This window comes from Argentina silus (genome assembly GCF_951799395.1).
Source record: "Argentina silus genome assembly, chromosome: Y".
NCBI lineage: Eukaryota > Metazoa > Chordata > Actinopteri > Argentiniformes > Argentinidae > Argentina > Argentina silus.
Genome location: NC_139654.1, coordinates 17,506,610 through 17,530,591, shown reverse-complemented (window position 1 = coordinate 17,530,591; position 23,982 = coordinate 17,506,610). Strand labels below are relative to the sequence as shown.

At 47.2% G+C, this 23,982-nt stretch overlaps 1 pseudogene across 1 annotated transcript in view; it reads right to left on the bottom strand.

Annotated features, from left to right (window-relative positions):
• Positions 1-3,702: 3,702 nt before the first annotated feature.
• The window catches only part of LOC310824013 (mastermind-like protein 2), an 82,894-nt pseudogene continuing 62,614 nt past the window's right edge, over positions 3,703-23,982 (bottom strand). The window contains exons 2-5 of the transcript in view: positions 19,742-21,058; positions 9,696-10,172; positions 4,997-5,059; positions 3,703-4,541 (exon numbers count right to left, since the gene is read on the bottom strand). The product of the transcript in view is annotated as a mastermind-like protein 2 (transcript). The remainder of the gene's footprint in view (positions 4,542-4,996; positions 5,060-9,695; positions 10,173-19,741; positions 21,059-23,982) is intronic.

The window sequence follows — 23,982 nt, the reverse complement described above, 5'->3', positions numbered from 1 at the left end:
AATTAATCCAATGAGGGTAGTGTCATCCGCGAACTTCAGGAGTTTGACAGAAGGGTGGCTAGAGGTGCAGCTGTTGGTGTAGAGGGAGAAGAGTAGAGGAGAGAGCACACAGCCTTGTGGGGCTCCGGTGCTGATGGTCCGGGGCTCCGAGACAAGCTTGCCCAGCCGTACCTGCTGCTTCCTGCCTGTCAGAAAGTCAGTGATCCACCTGCAGGTGGGCTCAGGCACGCTCAGCTGGGATAGCTTATCCTGGAGGAGAGCTGGGGCGATAGTGTTAAATGCAGAGCTGAAGTCCACAAACAGGATCCTGGCGTAGGTGCCGGGGGAGTCTAGGGTGCTGTAGGATGAAGTGAAGTCCCATGTTGACTGCGTCGTCTACAGACCTATTGGCTCTGTAGGCAAACTGCAGTGGGTCAAGGAGGGGGTTGGTGATGGCCTTGAGGTGGGTGAGCACGAGGCGCTCAAAGGTCTTCATTACCACAGAGGTCAGGGCGACTGGTCTGTAGTCATTAAGGCCTGTGATCCTCTGCTTTTTGGGAACTGGGATGATGGTGGATGTTTTGAAGCAGGCAGGTACCATGCATTCAGCCAGTGAGGTGTTAAAGATGTCCATAAACACTGGAGACAGCTGGTCTGCACAGTGCTTCAGTGTTCTGTTTCTTTCAGTGCTGGGGTTCTGTTTCTTTAACAGTTTGTTAACGTCTCTCTCCTGGATGGAGAGAGGTGCGACGGGGGGGAGGGGGCTGTAGAGGTTAGTGTCTCTGTCCAGGCTGGGAAGGAGAGGTGTGATAGCTGTGGGGGAGGGTTGGTTTTGTGGGTCAGAGTCAGGGCTGCTCCATTGTCTGTCGAATCTACAGTAGGAGTCGTTCAGGTCATTTGCAAGTCTGAGGTCTTCGATAGAGTGGGGGGATTTGGTTTTGCAGTCTGTGATCACTCGAAGGCCTTTCCAGACTGATGAGGAGTCGTTGGCTGCAAACTGTTGTTCTAGCTTCTTAGAGTACTGTCCTCTGGCCTCCTTAATCTCCTTGCGAAATGTGTACTTAGCTAGTCTGAACCTTTCCTTGTCTCCACTCCTGAAAGCCCTCTCCTTCTCCAAACAAAACTGTTTGAGTCTTGCTGTGAACCAGGGCTTGTCATTGTTGTAACTCACCCTGGTGCGTGTTGGAATACATCTGTCCTCACAGAAGCTGATGTATGACGTCACAGACTCCGTGTATTCGTCCAGACTGTTAGAAGCAGTCCTAAAAATGTCCCAGTCTGTGGTGTCAAGGCAGTCATGCAGATGCTCCACTGCTTCTCTGCTACTCCAATTCTTTGATGTCCTCACAGCAGGTTTAGAAAGAATCTTCTCCTCCCTGGTCGGGCATTTGATTAACTGTTTATATTTAGGGAGTTCGTGAGTTAAGTTGCCCTTGTTAAAGTCCCCAAGGACAATAACTGGGGAACACGTGTTCGCTCTCCTTCTCTCCGCTCCTAATATTTGGTCAGCGAGTTGATGTTGAGCCACTTTCACGTCAGCTTGCGGGGGGATGTAAACTCCAGCCAATATAAAAGAAGTGAATTCACGTGGAGAGTAAAACGGTCTGCAGGTGATGAAAAATTATTCCAGGTCAGGAGAACAAGTTTGCAAAATCACTTTCGTGAACGTCGTTGCACCAGCGTTGATTTGTATAGAAACAGATCCCACCTCCTTTCGCCTTGCCAATAGAAATCGGGTCGCGATCTGCCCGTAACAGCTGAAAGCCGGGCACATGTACAGCGGAGTCCGGTGTCGATTCCATCAGCCACGATTCCGTGAAACACACAACAGAAGAGAGGGAAAAGTCTCTATTTGTCCTGATAAGAAGACGCAATTCGTCCATTTTGTTGCACAGTGCGCGGACATTTGAGAGGAGTATTCCGGGTAGAGGCGAGCGTAATCCTCTCTCCCTAAAGCGCACTAAAGCCCCGCCGCGTTTGCCGCGGCACCGGCGCCTTTGTCGTACTGCTTGTCCAAAGGCCAGAGCACCTTTGACCAGAATGTCCAGTAAATCCACGGATGAGGCGAGAAAGTTGGGACATAAATCAGATGATGTTGAGTCCCTGATGTTAAGCATCTCGTCCCTCGTGAAAGTAAACTTAGTGGAATCACAATTAACGGAATTAAAGACTATAAACAAACAAAGAAGTGCGCACCAACACACCGTGGCAGCCGTATGAGGCGCCATCTTGAGGTATATGGAGGGCACTTAACTACCACTACTCTTATCTGTACTCCATATCCACCATACATTTGCATCAACACACAATGAAAAATACAGTCAATCCTCAAGTCAATCCAAACTCAGTCAAGTTTTTATTGAAACAATAACATGACTTTAAAACATTATTTCGACCAAGGTCTTTCTGGAATCAATTAGTCTGTGAACTATGAAAACCTGCAGATCAAACAAGCAGCAAGTTTTAGCAGGACAAAGATGTCATCGCCATAGAGGCATCATGTTGTAAAGGCAAACAAATAGTATGTATCTGCTGCATCATGCACATCTCATACTTTGATTAGGATTCCTTCACTGTCCCAGTACTTACTCAGGGCACTGTATACTATGTCATTTAGAATTATATTGTGACAATGTCCATGTACACAGAGGCAGACGCAGCGGTGTAGTGAGGGAAAGGTCCCGTTTATTCATACAGTCAGTAATAATAATAATTTGTCCGTTGGCTTTCCAGCCTCGTCAGAGCGTCTCTCTCTCTCTCTCCACTGTCCGCTCTCAGCTCTCCTCGCCTCCTGAAATGGCAGAAGCACACACGTCTTAAACATTCGCCGACGAGACTTAATTCGCAGCAGGTGTGCAACAAAAGTCTCGCCGACACAACCCTGGCCACGGTCCTGTAGCTCCCTCTACAGGCCGAACGCTGCATGTCCCCCCACATATATTATATCACGTCTAATTTCAGACAGATCAGTGTGGACGGAGCCGCGCTACTTGTCGTAAGACGATGCCTATAGCCTGCATACATAAGTGAAGGCCTAAAAGGAAAATTAGCAAATTATTAATTATTTTGATGTCACCAATAGGTATTAGAGAAATCTCCATTTCCTGTAAGCCCACCCTAAAGTCGGTCTATTTCTTTGGAATGGTTAATGGGTTATTGTAATTTTCCAATATGACTTCAAATAATGCTATTCATTAAGCATACACATTCTACATAGTAGTTCATACTGTTTGCTTGTGTACTTGTATTGCCTTGTTTAAATACACATCGTTCAGGTTTCAACTTCAGAAAGACAGAGACCACACTTTATTAAAAAACATTTTATTGATTAGATTCTTAAATATTGGATGCAAAACAACAGGGGTATGCTATTGAGCTAATACCAAACTGGTCCAAATCTACTGGAAAACTGGAAAAGCATTGTGGCTAGAAAATAGCATGGTTAGGGTTAGGGTTCGATACTGTCACAGAAAACCAGGTTCTTACTCAATTGACCCTTGAAACAAATTAATCTTTGAAAGTACTAAAACATTATATAGAATATGTTTTCACAGGAATACACAAAACAGTACAATATAATTGGATAACAAATAATATGTTGAGTTTATAAAATTACATAATATCTTTACAAATGTAATCCCTTATGAGTTAGACTAGAAATAACTATGTATTGCCATGAACTCAATGGTGAGAATTGTGCACCACCACTGATGGAATGCCAACTTAAGAATGAGTGCCAAGAATCTCATCTAAGTTTATATCTTCCATCCAGTCATCATTCCCAGAGCCAGACTTTAGCAGAGAGTCTATGAAGTCAGAGTCTGTGTTGATCCCTGGGACTGTGTTATCTCCCTCGTGGAGGAAATCAAAGGTCAGGCGGTTGACCCGGTTTCTCTGGTAGGTGCTGGGGTTGTGACTGAGTGCTGCTAAGGTGCCTCCAGGTACCCTCTGTTCAGGGGACGCTTGGTTGAGGTTGGCTAATGCTGGTAGAGGGAGCATCATGGGCTGGCTAGGTCTGGGGGCAGTGCTCCTGCTTCCAGGTTTGAGAGGGAGCATTCCAATGTCTGTTGCCACCTGGTTGGGGGGGCCTATGTGCCTCTGTGGGTAGTGACGGCTTGCCATGTCCAGCTGCACCCCCTGAGACTGCAGTGGGTTGAGCAGCCTCCTGACACCAAGTCCAGGCATGACATTGGCTTGTTTGGCGCCTGAAGCCCAACCCATGTTAGTATTTGTCCACATGCCCAGTCCTTGCCCAGGCATTCCCATAGGTTGTTGACATACTGTAGTCCTAGGGTGCTGCACATTTGTGACATTGCTCACCCCAAAAATGTTGCCTTGATTGTTAGGCCCTGGGAATCTGGGTTTATTTTGATTTAATCCAATCCTGTTTTGGTTGTTGTGTTGCTGGAGCTGGAGCTGGCCAACACACAAGCCTCTCTATCCGGCCCACTCCCAAATCTTCTCTCAGAGGATGTAGGGGTCATCTTCACAGCCGGACCGTTTGGCAGATGACAGGACATGGACTGAAGATCACTCTGATCAGGCCCATTGCTAGTCAAAGACTGGGAGGAACTCAAACCTAAATGCATACAGTAACAATAGGGGCCATTAGCACTGTAGGTTTATTTGTACTGTTATAGAAATTAAATTAATATATTGGGCATGGCAGCACAATATGTACTTGACATTATACCAGTGGTATACTGTTGAGTACATATTCTGCTGCTATGGCCAATATATTAAATATTCAAAACAAATAATATACCTGTGAATAGGGTTGTTTGTTGGACTCCCAACAAACTTTGTGGTTGCTTATAATAAGGCGGCGGTCTTGTAAGATGACGGTCAAACTGATCTTGTGTACTGCCCTTGTCCTGAAATGCAACATAAACAGAGGATACTAGATACTATACCTAAATAAAATGACTCTTACATTTTGTCAATACGCATCTAAATTTATCACAGTATCAGATGACATTATAATATTAGCTATGTCGTAATGCAACGTGTTGCTCACCGAGTCATTGATGATGTGTTGCTGTTGGGCCAACTGTGGTCCAGTGGGCATGACCTGAGAATGCTGCCAGAAGAGAGACAAGGAATAAAGTTATTCCTGTGGTGACAAATAAGGTTTTTTAAGGATTTGTAGACCAATGTTGGTCAATACTCACACAGTCCAAGCAAAACAATGCAATAACAGACCTGTCCCACGAGAGGGCAAACTTCACAAACATTACAAATCGTTCAAGTGAAAATGATGTGCAACCTCCAGACTGTGGTTTAGGTCACTCTCCCCCTGACTTGGAAAGAGGTTGTATGGGGGGGTGGGAGCTTTTTGTGGTTGTGGAAATAGTTGCTGAGTAGTTGAAAGAAAGTGAGATAGTAGGATGGACCAATGGATAAAAGATGGTCAGAGGGTAGCATATAGGCAGACAGATGAGAGAAAGTTAGCTATATAGATATAGATAGATAGATAGATAGATAGATGAATGAGGGGATGTTTAGATGAAAGAGGTGAGGGATATAAAGATCAATACAATTAAGGAGTTTCTTAAGTATGAAATATACTGATAAAGCAGTAGTGGCTGGCAATAGGAAGAAAGGATGATGGCTGAGTAGTTGAAAGAAAGTGAAATAGTTGGATGGACCTACTATCTTTATGTCGTCTAATATACTGCCACTACTCTTCTATCTGTACTCCACCATCATTAACATTTGCACACAATGAAAAATACACAGTCAATCCAAACTCAGTCAAGTTTTTATTGAAACAATAACATGATTTTATAAACAATTTTGACCAAGGTCCTTCTGGAATCAATGGGTCTGCGAACTATCAGGAAAGGCTCTTCCCCAAACTGTTGCCACAAAGTTGGAAGCATACAATGACATTCTAGAGAATTGTATGCTATAGCATTAAGATTTCCCTTCACTGGAATCAAGGTGCCCAAACCATGAAAAACAGGCCTAGACCATTATTCCTCCTCCACCAAACTTTACAGTTGGCACTATGCATTTGGGCAGGTAGCGTTCTCCTGGCATCCACCAAACCCAGATTCATCCGTCAGACTGCCAGACAGTGAAGCGTGATTTATCACTCCAGAGAATGCGTTTCCACTGCTCCAGAGTCCAATGGCTGTGTGCTTTACACTACTCCAGCTGACGCTTGGCATTGCGCATGGTGATGTTAGGTTTGTGTACGACTGCTTAGCCACGGAAACCCATTTCATGAAGCTCCCGATGAACAGTTCTTGTGCTGACGTTGCTTTCAGAGGCAGTTTGGAACTTGGTAGTGAGTGTTGCAACCGAGGACAGACAGACAATTTTTACGTGCTACACGCTTCAGCACTCGGCGGTCCCGTTCTGTGAGCTTGTGTGGCCTATCATTTCGTGGCTGAACTGTTGTTGCTCCTAGATGTTTCCTCTTTACAATAACAGCACTTCCAGTTGACCAGGGAAGCTCTAGCAGGGCCACGTTGAAAGCCACTTGTCTTCAGTACGGCCCATTCTACTGCCAATGTTTGTATGGAGATTGCATGGCTGTGTGCTTGCTTTTATGTACCTGTTAGCAATGTGTGTGGCTGAAATAGCCGAACCCACTAATTCAAAGGGTTGTCCACATACTTTTGGCTATGTAGTGTAGCTGCCTAGCAAGGTGGCTTAACCTAGCCTAACCATAGCCAGACGGCATACTTTCTGGCGATCGTTATGCTAGCTTATCAGTTAAAAAGCAGTTGTAGTATAGGCAACACGACTCGGTTCGACATCTTACTATGGGATATGCACCCCTGTGTGCCCTATTCGCTGAAACCCTATTCAATGACGCCTGGAACAGGCTGGGAGTGCTTTGCATGGCTGACCCCGCCCCAGCTCAGCCTATATAGGCAACTGCAATGCACTGTCATTTCATTCTTCACACGCTTATTCGCAAGCCCATCTGCAGTGTTCCGATAGAACCTAGCTACCTCGCTTAACTGTTCCACTGGAAAGTTCACAGCTTTCTCCGGGGCGTTAGGTTGCTTATTCTTCCTCACAGGAATCCAGCTGATTTAGGCTTCACTCTTACCGAGCAAAGTTCTCTCTAGTTTGGTTCGCCAACAAGAGATGAGATTAGCCACTGGCCTAGCTATTTTCTCTTGGGTGCCACACGAGTTTTGTTGCAAGCTGGTGGGTGAGCTCTCTAGTGTACATGACTGTCGAGGTGCTCCCCTCTTTTGATGCACAAAGTGAAAGATCTCTTTTACTACACAAGTGAAAGAAAGAGTCTACTTTGCCCCCTTGTTTTTTCTGCATGAGTGAACACTTGGTTGCGGCTTTGAAAAACTTGACTAGCTAGCCAATGGTACACGACCGTTAGCCTGCTTCCCCAACTCCACTGTTATTAGCCTGGCTCGCTAGCTTTTGCTATTCTAGCTGGCTAACAACAGAGTGCTTGGCTAGTAATAAACCCACACGAGGTAATTACTATGAACCACTACCTGGCTACTTTCTCTCGTAGTTCCTTGAAGGTTCAACTTGAGTTTGTGTGTCAGATAGTGCGTCAACACGTTTCATGTGTTAGTACTGGCTCGTTTGCATGTATTCGAGCTAGCTAGCATACGAGTCACTGTGGGCCTAGCCACGGGGGAATTTACACTTACCTTGGTAAGATTCTGTCTTAGCTATTCCCCCCTGCATGGTCTGATTGGTTGGTGACATCTCCAGACCATTTATTTTCTCTTTATTCTCGTCCTCCAGGTCAATAGAATTCCGATTAGTGACAGAGAAACAGATTGAAGAAGGCATATGCTCTTGTTAGCGGAGGTTCTGTGGGATTTTCATCTTGCGTGTCCCGCTTGCCTCAACGTTTACATACACAAGGACAGCTTCTATATCCTTCAGTTAGTGAGTTTGCTCCCAATTGTTTGGTCAATCCTCTGACCCAAGGAAACTGTTCTCCACATTTTCCTCACACCTCAACCCATTTCCTCTCCCTCCTCCCTGTCTGCAGATGACTGTCACCTACTTTGAAAAGAAGGTTAATTAGCTCTTTCTCTCTACCTCTCGCCAAAACTGCTACCACTCTTCCCAAACCCACTGCGCTACACTTGGTCTCTGGTATATCAGCTCTTTCCCCCCTCTCCCATGATGATATTCTAAAACTGGTCACATCCAAGCGGGAAACCACCTGCTCTCTCGATCCTATCCCCTCCCTCCTTCTCCAATCCATTTCCAAAGACCTCCTTCCTTTCCTTACCACCATAATCAATTCCTCTCGATCCACAGGATCTGTCCCAACTGCCTTTCAGAGTCAAGCCTCTTCTCAAGAAACCAACTCTTGATAATTCTTCCTTCTTCTAGCATTGGACTACCAGTGGCCCCTGGTTTTAGCATAGATTTATTTTTATTATGATGACTGATGGATAGATGATTCACTTACTTAGACAAATGTATTTGAGTGATGAGTCATGAGTGATGCAGAGTCAGTGGGCTGGAACTCTCCCGTGGAGACCTTGGCTGAGTACCTCGACCCCAAGAGGATGAGTTTCTCCTTCTCCACCATGGCCACTCTGAAGCTTGTAAGCTTCAATGCTGCCACCTATGACGGGATTTTGAGCCGTTGGATAAATAGTGCCAAAAGCTTGCCACACCGACCCAAGAGACAGACCTTCCGGTGACTCTGGCCTCGGCCTGAGCTGCCCCCACCATGGACAGGCGAGAGGCTTTTCGTCGATGCTTCGAGGTGTTTCGTCCAGCCATGACTCGTACTGTATGTACTGTATCTGTCTACTCTCGTACTGTATGTGTCTGAGGCTACTTACAACCATCAAGGTGGGATGCGCTCCTAGCAGCTCCTGGCTGTAGCACAGGAACTGCTGCTTTGGAGCAGCGACCATCTGTTGTCTCAGAGCAACACGTGGACAGACTAAATGCTAAATTCAGGGTTAGCCCGTGAGAGGTCCAATTTCCACTCAGAGAGCTTGGCCCTGAATGTGTTTCAGCACGATTCAGGGTGCTAGAGCTCAAGTGGAGGGTGTTTGAGAGTTGGCTTGAGAGGCGTGGTGTGGTGCCTTTTCAGTGCTCCACTCCCACAGCCTCCTTACAGGACCTGCCATTAAGGCTACACGGCCACCATCCGGTATGCCATGTTGGTCCCTGTGAAACGACTATAGGGGTTCACCCCCTGGTCCGTCGTTTTGTGAAGGGAGTGTAACGCATCCGTCCGGTCTCCAGGCCACCTGTCCCATTTGGGACTTGTCCCTGGTTCTTGATGCTTTTATGAGCGCTCGATCGAGCCTTTGGTGACTGTCAACTTTGAGACGTTGTCTTATAAGACGGCTTTGTTTTAGTTCTAGCTTTGACCACAGTGGAGGACCAGACCACTTTTGCTATTCCTGTCCTGAGCTGTCGGGAAGGCCAGACCTGTGGCGAGTCCTATCATTACAGCAGCTATCATCTCTCCCGAGTCTGCTGGTTCTGGTGTCATTTTGGCAGCCTCTCTCTCCTGGGAGGAGCAACTCCATTCTCTCTGGGTATTCATAGACTCCAGAGCGGCTAGCAACTTCATGGACATTGGCTTGGCCAAATGCCTCAAGATCCCCCTGGCTAGTCTCGACCTTCCTGTCACCGTTCCTGTCCTTGACGGTAGACCTCTGGGTTCCGGACGGGTTTGTCACGTCACCATTCCCCTCCGTCTATGTGTGAGAGGCCAACACCAAGAGACCATCCAGCTTCACCTCATCCACTCTCCTGAGTTTCCAGTGGTTCTTGGCCGCCCGTCGCTGGCCTGTCACAACCCCCACATCAACTGGTCCCTCTGCGCTGTTATAGGGTGGGGCCCCACCTGTCATGCTACCTGCCTCTTCCCTGCACCCTCTTCTCAGCTCCTCCAGTCTCCAGACCCTCCCGAGTTGTCCCGAGTTCTCCCTGAGTGCGCTGGCCTTGGCGAGGTCTTTGGTAAGAGGAGGGCCGCGTGCGTCTCTTCCCCACCATCGATCATATGGCTGTGTCGTGGAGCAGTGCATCTGTGACGCCCTCCCTGCTGGTTTCATCCGTCTCTTCATGCCTCCTACTGTGCTCCAGACCAGCTTCCAGCCCCAGGCCAGCTTCCAGCTCCAGCCCGTGCCCCAGGCCAGCTTCCAGCTCCAGCCCGTGCCCCAGACCAGCTTCCAGTCCCAGCCCCAGCCCATAACCCAGACCAGCCCGCTACGAGGCTGCCGTCGCGTTCACCCTGAGTGCCCCTAGAGGGTGGAAGGGTGGAGGGGGGGGGGGTGTTCCTGTTCTACCTGTGTTCTTCAGTAAAGTACCTACATTTTTGGAATATTGCAAACCTTGCCTACTCTGTTATTACTGCACTTGGGTCCATACCACTTAACCTCGTTACACGTAGATGCAGAGAAATAAGCACAGAATATAAAATATAAATTAATGAGTAATCTCAATCATCCTAAAACTATGTAGGAACATTTCAAAAATCACTCTGCACTCTCCACGCATTTTAGGTTAGTATTAAAAAAAAAGAAACAGTGTTGACACAATTGTTGATGTCATGCATCTTCAAATAATTGAAATTGCAGATTAATTGTACCCTCCCGTTATGAAGTGTAGCCGAAATTATTTTCAAATAGCTTCCCTTTATGAAATACAGTGCCCTGCGTAAGTAATGGCACAGTGAAGCATTTTTTTTCTTCTTTTGGCTCTGTACTGCAAAAGTTTGGATTTGAAATCAAACAATTACTTTGAGGTTAAATCAGAGATTCTCAGCTTTCATTTCATGGTACTTGTGTACATATTGGTTTCACCATTTAGATATGACAACGCTTTTTATACATAGTTCCCCGATATCAGGGCACCATAAGTAATGGGAAAGATTTGTATAATGTCCAAATTAAGCACTCATGTTTAGTATTTGGTCAACAATCCTTTGCATACAATAACTGCCTGAAGTCTGAATACCTACCTAATAATAAGTATGACAAATATGCTTGAAGCAAGTCCCAAACAGCTTACTAGAGATTAAAAGATCAGGGAATCAGGGAAAACATTTTAAATCCATTAAGCACAATGGTTTACAGTGGCCCTTCTGTTGTGGAATCTGTCTATATACTTTATGACTCCTTCAGTTCATTTTCAACAATTAATCAACTTGTATTCAGTTAAATGCTATCAAAAGGGTTGTTTGGGAAATCATCATAATAAGCATGTACAGTGTTTCGTATTGGGCAGAGATAGAGGGCAGTATGTTACACTAGAACGTCAGCGGAACCAAATGACGGTGCTCAGAGATGGTGGGGTTAGCCCGAAGGCGTATTTAATAATAGAGGGGGAAAAGGGGTAGGGGAGAGAAGGATAATCCAAAAGAGTAGTCGTGGGTCGGTCCAGGGTTCGGCAGGCAGGCGGGTAGTCAGACGAGCAGATGGTCGGGAAGCCGGGAGGTCCAGTAGTCGAGGAGCGGGCTAGGTCCGTGGAAGGGTCGACGAGGGGAAACACCAGGGAGGACGGGGTATCTGGATGTGGACACAAGGGAACGCGGTGACAACACAAACAAACACAGGACAGAGAGAGAGAGAGAGAATCTAGGGCTAGAAGCGTAAAGGAATACTCGAAGGGTTACCGTGGGACACAGTACGATCTGGCACTGGAGTGAAGATCAGGCAGGGTTTATGTAGGGTGCTGATTGGGGATGTGTCGCAGGTATGTTGATTGGGGATCGGGTCCAGGTGCGCTGTCGACTGGGAAGACGCTCCAGTGATGACCGCCGCGGCCTTGAGGTGGTGCCAGAGGGTTGGTTGGGAGGGGGAACCGTAACACAGTAGCTTCAAAAGGATAATGTTTGGTCTTCGATCTAACAACACAAACTTAGAGCAATGTCAGCATTATTTCATATATGATAAAAGGTGAAACTAGTAAGTCATTATCCAAAAAGCAACTACATGTTTTGTGTATGTTATGTTCTGCAGACAAACAACTCTGCAGGTCAGATGACACTGGATTATTAGAAATAGAGCATCTAATTACCTTTTAATGGGCTACATTAGATCATGATTAGGGAATGATCACACAGTAGCCTCAAACTCCAGTAGTTCCTCAGTACAATATGTTGACATTTCTCAATTCCTTTAATTTGAGCATAGAGTTAAAGTTTCTAGAGCATGACTATTCTGAAGATCTATATTCCAATATCTGAAACAGTAAGTCAGGATCCTCATTAGGGTTCCTTGAGCACAGGGATGCCATTGTAGTGGCTTTAAGTTTTGACATTCTTGAGCTAACAACCGATTAGTCATTAGACTGTGAGAACAAGCAAACATGGACCATAGTCCACATCTTGGTCTCTTTAAACATTTATTGAGTTTTTCCCCAGTGGGAGGAAGTTCAGCGCAGCTCGCTAGTGTTCACTGTGGGAAGAGACTCAACTCAACTGCTTTTTTTTTCTCAGTGTGCCTTCCTCTCCAAACTAGCAAGGCATTTAACCCCATCACTGCTGCCTTCAGCAGACAAGCACTCTAACGGTGTACAACCCCCTTGTTGATACTTGCTCTTGCTCTTACTGCCATTTTCTTATTAAGATACAGTATATCATCAATATCTGTTGATTATTCAATCAAACAAACAGGACATTAACAGCACAATCAAAGATGTTCTTGGTAGAGTACACATCTTACCCTGGTACTGTATCAACGCTCTCTCTATTGGCTCATGTGACAGGATGTGGGTGGTCAGCTGAGTCTGTAGGTGATTGCCTCTCTTCTACCAGTGCTATAGAGAGCAGACAATATCAGACTTTTTAATTCTGTATCCTCTACTACCCTGCCATCTTTTTTGGCACTTGCCCTCCCTTAGTTTGAAGATGTTACATGAAGATCTCAAGTGGTAACAAGAGCCCTCGTGTGTGGTTCACATTATCATTTCACACAAAGAGGGCTAGAGATACTGTTTGTGCAAAAATGAAAAGGGGGAGATTTAAATCCAGGAGAGGCGTATTGTGGATAAGGATACAACACGATACGCACCAGGCGTTCTTGGATTCGGGCTGCATGCAGTCCATGATCCAGGAGCGCCTGGTTCGACCGGGGGCATTGTTAAAGGCATCGAGGGTGTTGGTGAAGTGTGTGCATGGGGACATTCACGAATATCCTGTGGTCGCTATCGAAATTCATTATGAGGGAAAAAAGCATAGTGTACAGGAGGCGGTTAGCCCACGCCTCACGCATCCCCTTGTTCTGGGTGTAGATTAGGAGGGGTTTCCTCAAGCGGTAAAGCGGGCTACCGGGGTGCGTGCACGACAGAAAGGGAGGTGTGAGGCGTGTAATGTGCTCTGTGCTGAGGCGGTGCCTCGCGACACTGCCGAGGAGCCGGAGCCAGCGGGGGGGTCTCAACCCGAGATTTCCCCGCCGAACTACCCGCTGTTAGGTGACTTCCCCCTCGAGCAGTCTCGTGACGAGACCCTACGATCGGCCTATGACCAAGTGATAGCGATTGATGGTACTTTGGTACGGCCAGACACAGTGCGCCCACCCCTATTTTGCGATCATCAGCGACAGGTTATAGCGAGTGAGTCGTGACTCACATAGTCAGGAGGAAGTAACCCAGTTGTTGGTTCCCCGTAGTCGCCGGGAAATGGTCTTCCAGGCGGCTCATTTCAACCCCATGGCGGGCCATTTAGGGTATGATAAGACACTAAACCGTATAATGGCTCGATTTTATTGGCCGGGAATTCGGGCAGAGGTGCGTAGGTGGTGCGCTTCCTGTCGCGAATGTCAGTTGGTAAATCCCCCAGCCATTCCCCGGGCCCCATTGCGGCCCTTACCATTGGTCGAGAACCCATTCGACCGCATTGCCATGGATATTATCGGGCCATTTGATCGGTGTACACAGGGATATCGATTTGTGTTGGTCTTAATAGATTACGCAACCCAATACCCCGAGGCAATACCGCTGCGCAATATTTCTGCCAGGAGTGTCGCGCAGGCATTGTTTCAAGTGATCTCCCGGGTGGGAATCCCGAAAGAGATTCTCACCGACCAGGGCACCAATTTTATGTCACGCACCCTCAATGAACTGTACGGGTTGTTGAACATCAAGGCGATTCGAACCAGTGTTTACCACCCGGCCACGGATGGCCTTTGTGAGCGGTTCAATCGGACCTTGAAATAAATGATCCGGAGGTTTGTGCACGAGGATAGTCGGAATTGGCATAAATGGCTAGATCCCCTGCTGTTTGCGGTACGGGAAGTTCCCCAAGCTTCCACCGGGTTTTACCCGTTTGAATTACTCTACGGGCGTAAGCCCCGGGGTGTCCTAGACCTTCTTAAAGAAAATTGGGAGGAAGATTGAGATTCAGTATGTAAGGACTTGCGCACAAAGCCGCACTCTGCCTATACTGCTGCCTATCTGGATGACATTGTCATTTACAGTGACACCTGGGCGCAGCATATGCAGCGTGTGGCTGCTGTTCTGCGGTCCCTGAGGCAGGCGGGGCTGACGGCCAACCCGAAAAAGTGCGTGATCGGGCAGAGGGAGATCCGGTATCTGGGGTACCACTTGGGTCGAGGGGAGGTGCGGCAGCAGGTTGAAAAGACTGCGGCCATCGCCGCCTCTCCGCGGCCTAAGACTAAGAAGGAGGTGAGGGCCTTCCTGGGGCTGGCTGGCTATTACCGGCAGTTCGTGCTGGGCTTCTCAGAGCTGGCCAGTCCCTTGACGGACCTCACCCGGAAGGGTGCCCCGGATCCGGTCCAATGGTCGGGCCAGTGCCAGGGGTCGTTCGAGGCCCTTAACCCATTTGTGCCGAATGCCGTGCGACGCAAAATTGCATCTACCGCCGGTTGCTGCATTGCGCAACTTTGAATCTACCGCCAGTTGCTGCGTGGCGCAGCATTTTTGATTTGTTGTAATTTTCATGAGTGCAGCATATAATGCACTGTCATTGGTTCAAATACACGAGGTAGGTCTTGTTGATTTTTTAAAACCACGTGAGCACCCAAATGTCGTGTGGTTCGCCGAAAATCACGTAAATCAATCAGACATACACGTGCGTTTATTGTAGAACGCACGTGTATGTCTGATTGATTTTCGGCGAACCACACGACATTTGGGTGCTCACGTGGTGCCACGCAGCAACTGGCGGTAGATTCAAAGTCGCGCAACGCAGCAACCGGCGGTAGATGCAATGTTGCGTCGCGCAGCATCCGGCACAAATGGGTTAAGGGCGCTCTTTGTGGAGAAACGGTCCTGTATGCGCCTGATTTTAACCTCCCTTTCTCCCTACAGACGGACGCGTCGGATAGAGGCCTGGGAGCAGTGCTGACCCAGCAGGTGGAAGGGGCTGACCGGCCGGTGCTGTACCTGAGCCGCAAACTGTCAGAGAGGGAGGGCCGGTACAGCACGGTGGAGAAGGAGTGCCTCGCCATCAAGTGGGCAGTCGGCGCCTTCCGCTGCTACCTGCTGGGTCGCGCTTTCACCCTCTATTCCCACCATGCTCCCCTCCAGTGGCTCCACTGCATGAAGGATGTGAACGCGAGGATCACCCGGTGGTCGTGCACAGACCGGGGGCGCAGATGGTCGTGGCAGACTTCCTCTCCCGTGCAGGGGGGGGGGGGGAGTAGGCTGTCGGCCGTCGTGTCCCCGGCCTGTGTGGGTATGTGGGGGGTCATGCAGCGTTCGGCCTGTAGAGGGAGCTACAGGACTGTGGCAAGGGTTACGGAAGCGAGGCTTCGTTGCGCACCTGTTGCGAATGAAGCCTTGTTAACGAAATGGTTTAAGACGTGTGTGCCTCTGCTTTGGAGGGGAGGAGGCTGAAAAGCTTAGACTGGAAAGTCGACCAGGACCTGAGTACGGATGAGAAGAAGGAACAGTCTAAATAAACAGGGTTTCCCTTATCACCACCACTGAGTCCGCTTCTGTGTTCAAGGACCTCGTTACATGTCCCTGGATAAACAGTCAGGTACGCCACATGCTGCGTGCTCGCTCTCTTGCATTTAGATCAGGCAATGAGACGGAGTACAAAGCTGTGAAGTATGGACTGAAAAAAGCCATTACAGCGGCCAAGAGGCAGTACAGAGAGAAGCTGGACGGCTTCTACTCCACTGCTGACTCCGGGCGGATGTGGCAAGGCCTGCAGCACATCACAGACTACAGGACCACCACCAACACCATCAGCTCCACAGACAGCCTGCCGGACGACCTAAATACCTTCTACACCCGCTTTGAGACCTCCAACCACAGCACAGAGAGGAGGCACACACACACCGGGACCACCCGACCCCCCTCCCCTCCACTAACCATCTCATCAGGCCAGGTAAACAAAGCCCTGAGGAAGATCAACCCCCGCAAGGCAGCAGGACCAGACAACATCCCTGGGCGGGCTCTCAGAGCATGTGCCAACGAGCTGGCTGATGTGCTCACCTCCATCTTCAACCTTTCCCTCAGTCACAGCACTGTTCCCTCCTGCTTCAAGACCACAACCATCGTCCCCCTTCCCAAGAAGAGCCAACCTGCCTGCCTGAATGATTACAGGCCAGTAGCACTCACTCCAATCATTATGAAGTGTTTTGAGAGAGTGGTACTGGCACACATTAAGAGCAGCATGCCGGACACCCTAGACCCCCTGGAGTATGCCTACCGGCCCAACAGGTCCACCTCAGACGCTATCGCTGCTGTCCTCCACTATTCCCTCTCCCACCTGGAAAACAAAGACTCCTACATCAGGACGCTCTTTGTAGACTACAGCTCCGCTTTTAATACAGTCATCCCCCACAGACTCATCCACAAAATGTCCACACTTGGCCTGCACCCCACCCTCTGTGACTGGCTCCTAGACTTTTTGACTGGCAGGCCCCAGTCTGTCAGGATTGGTAATAGGACTTCAGCCAGCATTATTACAAATGTTGGCACTCCACAGGGATGCGTCCTCAGCCCCATCCTCTACACCCTGTTCACCCACGACTGTGTCGCCTCCCACAAGGACAACACCATCCTAAAGTTTGCAGACGACACCGCAGTGATAGGATGCATCACTGGCGGGGACAAAGCGGCTTACAGGAGGGAGGTGGCCAGTCTGGTAACATGGTGCGAGGACAACAACCTCACCCTCAATACGGACAAGACGAAGGAGATGATAGTGGACATGAGGAAGAAGAGGGGACCTCATCGGCCACTGTACATCCGGGAACTTGAAGTAGAGAGGGTGAGCAGTTTCAAATACCTGGGCGTCCACATCAGCGAGGACCTCACCTGGACACTTAACACCACTCAGCTGGTTAACAAGGCCAAACAGCGGCTGTACTTTCTGAGGAGGCTGAGGAAGTTTGGCATGTCGCCCAAGATCCTCAGCAACTTCTACAGCTGCATTGTTGAGAGCATCCTAACTAGCTGTATCACTGTGTGGTACGGCAGCACTACTGCTATGGACTGCAGACGCCTGCAGAGAGTGGTGAAGACTGCTGAGAAAATCACCAGGACTCCACTGCCCTCTCTGCAGAGCATCTACCACCGCAGAGTCCACAGGAGAGCCGCCTCCATCCTCAAGGACCCCACCCACCCCCAGCACGGACTGTTCACACTTCTACCCTCAGGCCGGAGGTACAGAAGTGTTAAATGCAGGACCACCAGACTGAAGAACTCCTTCTTTCCCACTGCCATCAGGCTCCGAAACAACCCATAGGAGATTAATATAACCTTACTACCTCAAATAACTGAATTTTCCAGTTTGCATAATTGCACTGCTACATTTGCACTGTTTTATTATTATTATTGCTGCTATTTTATTTTATGCCTTAAATTTTGCTGTCTTGTACATTTGTTTAGTATATATTGTATATTCTTTAGTATTGTATATTTTATATTGGTTGGCATTCTGCGGACAGCAAAGCAAGAATTTCGTTGTACAGGGAAACATGTTTTCTACTGTGCATATGATAATAAACACTTTGAATCTTGAATGAGAAAATGATATGGAATGTGTAATTTGTCACATTTTCAGAAGACCCATAATAAATTCATAAAAGAACCAAACTTCATTCATGTTTTTTGTGACAAAGAAGTATGTGCTCCAATCAATCCATCACAGAAAAATAAGAGTTGTAGAAATGATTGGAAACACAAGACTGCCATGACATACAGTGGGGGAAATAATTATTTGATCCCCTGCTGATTTTGTTAGTTTGCCCGATTACAAAGAATCTGTGATTCTATAGATTTCTATAATTTTTATGGTACTTTTATTTTAACAAATAGAGACAGCATATCAACAAAGAAGTCCAGAAAAAACACATTATATAAAGTTATAAATTCATTTGCATTTGATCGAAGGAAATAAGTATTTGATCCCCAAGCAAAACATGACTTAGTACTTGGTGGAGAAACCCTTGCTGGCAAGCACAGAAGTCAGACGTTTCTTATATTTGGTCACCAGGTTTGCACACATCTCAGGAGGGATTTTGGTCCACTCCTCTTTACAGATCCTCTCCAAATCCTGAAGGTTTCAAGGCTTTTGCTTGGCAACTCGAAGCTTCAGCTCCCTCCACACATTTTCTATAGGATTAAGGTCTTGAGACTAGCTAGGCCACTCCATGACCTCAGTGTGCTTCTTCTTGAGCCACTCCTTTGTTGCCTTGGCTGTATGTTTTGGGTCATTGTCATGCTGGAAGACCCATCCACGACCCATCCTCAGTGCTCTGGCTGAGGGAAGGAGGTTCTCGTCCAAGATCTTATGGTACATGGCCCCGTCCATTGGCCCCTCAATGCAGTGAAGTCGTCCTGTACCCTTAGCAGAGAAACAACCCCAAAGCATAATGTTTCCACCTCCGTGTTTGACGGTGGGGATGGTGTTCTTGGGATTGTAGCATTCAGCATTTCTCTCCCTCCAAACATGAAGAGTCGAATTTATGCCAAAGAGTTCAATTTTGGTCTCATCTGACCACATCACCTCCTCCCAAGCCTTCTCTGAATCATTTAGGTGTTCATTGGCAAACTTCAGATGAGCCTGTACATGTGCCTTCTTGAGCAGGGGGACCTTGCGGGCACTGCAGGATTTCAATCTGTTACGGTGTAGTGTGTTACCAATGGTTTTCTTGGTAACTGTGGTCCCAGCTGCCTTGAGATCATTACCAAGCTCCTCCCGTGTAGTTCTGGGCTGATCCCTCACCCTTCTCATGATCATCCTTACCCCACGAGGCAAGATCTTGCATGGAGCTCCAGGCCGAGGGCGATTGATGGTTACTTTGTATTTCTTCCATTTTCTAATAATTGCACAAACAGTTGTCTCCTTCTCACCAAGCTTCTTGCTGATGGTCTTGTAGCCCATTCCAGCCTTGTGCAGGTCTACAACTCTTACCCTGATGTCCTTTGAATGTTCTTTGGTCTTGCCCATGGTGGTGGAGAGGTTGGAATGGAAGAGATTGATTCTATTGACGGGTGTCTTTTATACCCATAACAAGCAGAGATTAGGAGTACTTTTCCTAAAGTGACAGGACTAATCTGTGTGCCTCATGGGCATATAACCGGTCTGTATGAGCCAGAATTCTTGCTGGTTTGTAGGGGATCAAATACTTATTTCCTTCGATCAAATGCAAATGAATTTATAACTTTATATAATGTGTTTTTTCTGGACTTCTTTGTTGATATTCTGTCTCTATTTGTTAAAATAAAAGTACCATACAAATTATAGACCGCTCATTTCTTTGTAATCGGGCAAACTAACAAAATCAGCAGGGGATCAAATAATTATTTCCCCCACTGTACATGTTCTTTACAAGTGTATGTAAACTTCTGACCACAACTGTACCTGTCGTTGTTGAGCCAGTTTGAAATGGAGCCCTGGTCCATGCTGGTTCCGTGGGGTCCTCTGAGGAATAAGCTTGGGCTGCAGGCATGGGGACCCTGACATGGGCATCTGTGGGTTCTGATAGTGCAGAGCTGAATGTGGCTGATTCTGGGCTGTTGTGGATGGTTGCTGCAGCTGATGGCCTGGAGTCTTCCTCAGTGGGCCTGTCATGATGGGGATCTGCTGACTGGCAGAGGGGGGTGCTTTGGGACTGAAGTGCAGCATGGGCTTACTGCTGAGGACCTTTATATAGATGTGATTGCAGCTATTGTGTCCATTGGACTTGAAGAGGCAGTTGTTGATCCCTTTGCATTGGCTGCCACTCATGGGTCACAGGATGGAGCTCTGGGGGCTGATCCTTTGCTGGCCCAGTGGGGCTGGATTAGAGAGCTTCTCCTGGGGGAAGGAGCTGGTGGAGGAGTGGGTGCTCCTAGCTGTGGTCCAGCTGGTTACCCCTCCAGGCTGAGTCTGTTGGTGGTGGTGGAGCAAGGTGTTGTTGGGCTGCTGCTGATTAGCTGCCATCTGTTTCAGCTGCTCTGCATGGGACACCTCTGGCCAACTGGGCAGGGGTCTGTGGGCTCCTCCAGAGCCATGTGGCCCTTGGCTGTGGAGTTTCTGTGATGAGGTGAGGGCATGAGGGGAGGTGGACAGGGAGGAGGTGCTCATAGTGAAGGAGGGCCCTGCGGAGGCTGGTCGGAGCCGCTGTGAGTCTGACTGAAGTCTGGAGAGTACTCCATCTTTATGGTCCTCTCAATCTGAGAGCACAGGTTGGCCGCCCCTGCTGAGCTGGGCCTGCCAAGGTCTAAGCCGAAAGTGTCATCCTGCTTTAACATCTTCTCAAACTCCAGGTCATTCAGTGAAGGCACAGACTTTGTGAGCTCGTCGAACAGATCCTGGAGGTCAGCATCAGTTTGACCTCCACCCTCATCTTTGAAGTCAAACACCATCATGCTGGTCCTCGTGGATGACTGTCCACAAGACTGCACCTCTAGAGGCTCTTTCTTCATCTCCTTCAGGGTCATGTTGAACAGATCTGTGCCCACGCCCAGGGGGCATCATGTAAGTGTTCTTCCTCTGCAGACTGTGGCCCAGGGCGGAGGCTCCTGGTAGAGACTGAGACTGCCCTACACTAAAGGAACAAGGCTCGTGGCCCAGGCCAGTGCCCTCCATACACACACGCTTGATGTCTGGTCCAAGTGGCCCACAGGAAAGGCCATTCTGTTTGGAGGTGTACCTAGACGCATGTCCTTCAATTTTTCTCCTCAAAGACCCTTGGAGCTGTGAAGACAAAAACTAAGAAATCTGCTCATACACCAACAACAAGAGTCATTTCAATTGATGGCATGATCTTGTAGACGGATTTGGTGGTGGTGCTAGCTATTTGATTTACAGTTGAATGAGCTTGCCTGGTAGACATCCTGAAGAAATCACGCCTTAGCATCTGTCAATTCCTTTGCCATTGTAATGTATCTCACACCTACGTCCTATTGTTGGGAATGGTATTTAAGGAGAAGGACAGCAATGTGTCCTTTGAGCTTCTCTCCCGTGTTGTTCTGACACACGTTAAACGTATGGTTAGACTTTTTTCATGTTTTGCTTTGAAACTGTTAAATTGGTGATTGGTTTTGTTGATACTCTATGCTCATTCTTCATGTGCATTAATGTGATGTTGTGCGCTAGCTGTGCGTTAACGACACGTAGAGTGAGTCATCAGCTTCAGATATTGGCCTGAGCGTAAACTCCTCGCAATCCGATTGATCTTAACTTGATGGCATGGTAAAATTGCATTTTGGGTTATTCTTAATCGAATCTAGGATCCGATATGATTGATTGTCTGTCACACAGGGATGAGCAAAGCATTATCAATCCTTATTAACCATGAAATATCTTTTGGAGTCAGATATAACGTAAAGTTAACTTGTGTTAATTGGCCATGTGACCACCATATTGAGCTCGCTTCATCATGTCCATAACCATTTGAAGTTGTACTTGGGAATAAATGTGTTATTCTTAACCCGTCCTCTATCCTTCAGTGTGATTTTATTCCCAATTCTTCAGTCTCAGTTTGGCTTATTTAAGATTGTATACAATACATTGTTTGTCTCGTTAAACCAGACAATCCTATGTTTTCAGCTAACAAACTTTGGCAAAATAAGCTCATTCTCATGGGGAGACTTGCTCCTTTCTGTCCAATGAGGTAATTTCTGGACATTATTTCTGACAAGGGAACCCCTTTTTGCTCAAAAGCACCCCCAGTGGCAAAAGATAGATAATACAGCTTAACACATTTGTGCATTTTCACATTTATTAAGACAGTATGAAGATAGTCAGGGAGACAGATGAGAGGGATGACAGGACAGAAGATGCCAAGCAAGGCTTGAATCCACAACCTTCGAGAGTGGGTATATACTGTATGTGCACTATTGTTGTGAGCGTTACCACTGGGCCACGACTTTACCTCCAGATTTCTTGTTAAGAAAAAAAATCATTGTCAAGGCTTTCAAAATAAAACCCACGCTGGTTCAATCCAAGTGTTGCCTGAAGAAAAACGAACATTTAAGATCACAAGACCCTCTATACATAATGTATGCACTTCATTTGAATCCTCTCTTTGATGTTGTGAACCAATTAAAATTGTGATGATCATTCTAAATATCAGTATAATAAAAATGTAGTCCAAGCACTAAGTACCTCTATTTAAATTGATCACATTTTACAGCTTTCTCCAAGTCTTCCAAACCTTGCTCCCTTAGCCATCCAGTATGTTTGCAGATGTTTTCTGATGTCATAAGCCTTTGTCGAAGATCTTAGTAGAGCATTATAATGTCAGATTCCAACTAGTTACAGTACAAACATGGACAGTTATTTATTCAAAAAGTTATACGATCATGAACCTCCAAATCTGCCTTCCGATGACTTGGGATAAAATTCAAAACATTAGACAAACTATCAGTAGTTCCACATTAAACAAAAATGTGTCACCGATACATTCACATAAATGTAACTTGATAAACATGACCCAGTTTAATGCCATTGACAACAAAACTCTTGAGGAAACTGTACAACATCTTAAGCCATCAACATGCTGCCATGACACCCTCCCAACGAGCTTCCTTAAAAATGTTTACAGCTGCTTGGCGACTGATTTACTGCAAATAGTTAACAGCTCCCTCCTATCAGGCATTTTTCCAAAGGCTTTGAAAACTGCAGTTATTAAGCCTCTACTAAAAAAGTGTAGCCTGGATGCTTCTGTAATTAGCAACTACAGACCCATATCAAATCTACCCTTTATAAGAAAAATAATTTTAAAAATTGTCTACCAACATAGTTTCTTCGACAAATTCCAATCAGGTTTTCGATTCCATCACAGCACCGAAACTGCTCTTATTAAGGTTCAAAACGACATTCGCATGAACACTGATTCCGGCAAAATTTCAATCCTAGTGTTACTGGATCTTAGTGCTGCTTTTGACACTGTTGACCATTCAATACTACTAGACAGACTGGAAAACTGTGTTGGACTCTCTGGCACGGTCTTAGATTGGTTCAGGTCCTATCTGCAAGACAGGGACTATTTTGTTTCCATTGGCAACTACACATCTGAGCAAACTAGCATGACGTGTGGGGTACTGTTAGCAATGATCGTGCAGTGGACCCAAGTGCGGAGAGATACTCAGACGACAGCGTAAAGTAAAAATCAAGGAATGTTTAAATCAGAAAACTGGGGCACGGCACACAAACAAACACTGGGGGAAAAGGGGAAAATAAAGGTGGAGAAAACCAAGCTCCGTTAACAAAAGTATGCACTTAACAAGTGGAATAACTAGAACTAAAGAAATACTAAACTCGAACTAGGGCAACGGGGTAAACAACTAGAATCACGGACATACAGGGAGAATCTCTGACAAAGACATGGGGAACACACAGGCTATATATAAAAAACAGGAGACAGAATACACAGGCGAAACGAATACTGATAGATTGGGAGGGCACTGGCCCCGTATCACCGGAGGAGGGCACCAGAGTCACCAGACAGCAACCTCAGGTGTGACAGTACCCCCCCCCCCCCGACGAACGGCACCAGCCGTTACTTGGGTGCCCCAGGATGAAGGCGGGGGAAGTCAGTAATCAAGGTGGGGTCCAGTATACTCCGCCGGGGCACCCAAGTCCGTTACTCCGGACCATACCCCTCCCAATCTACC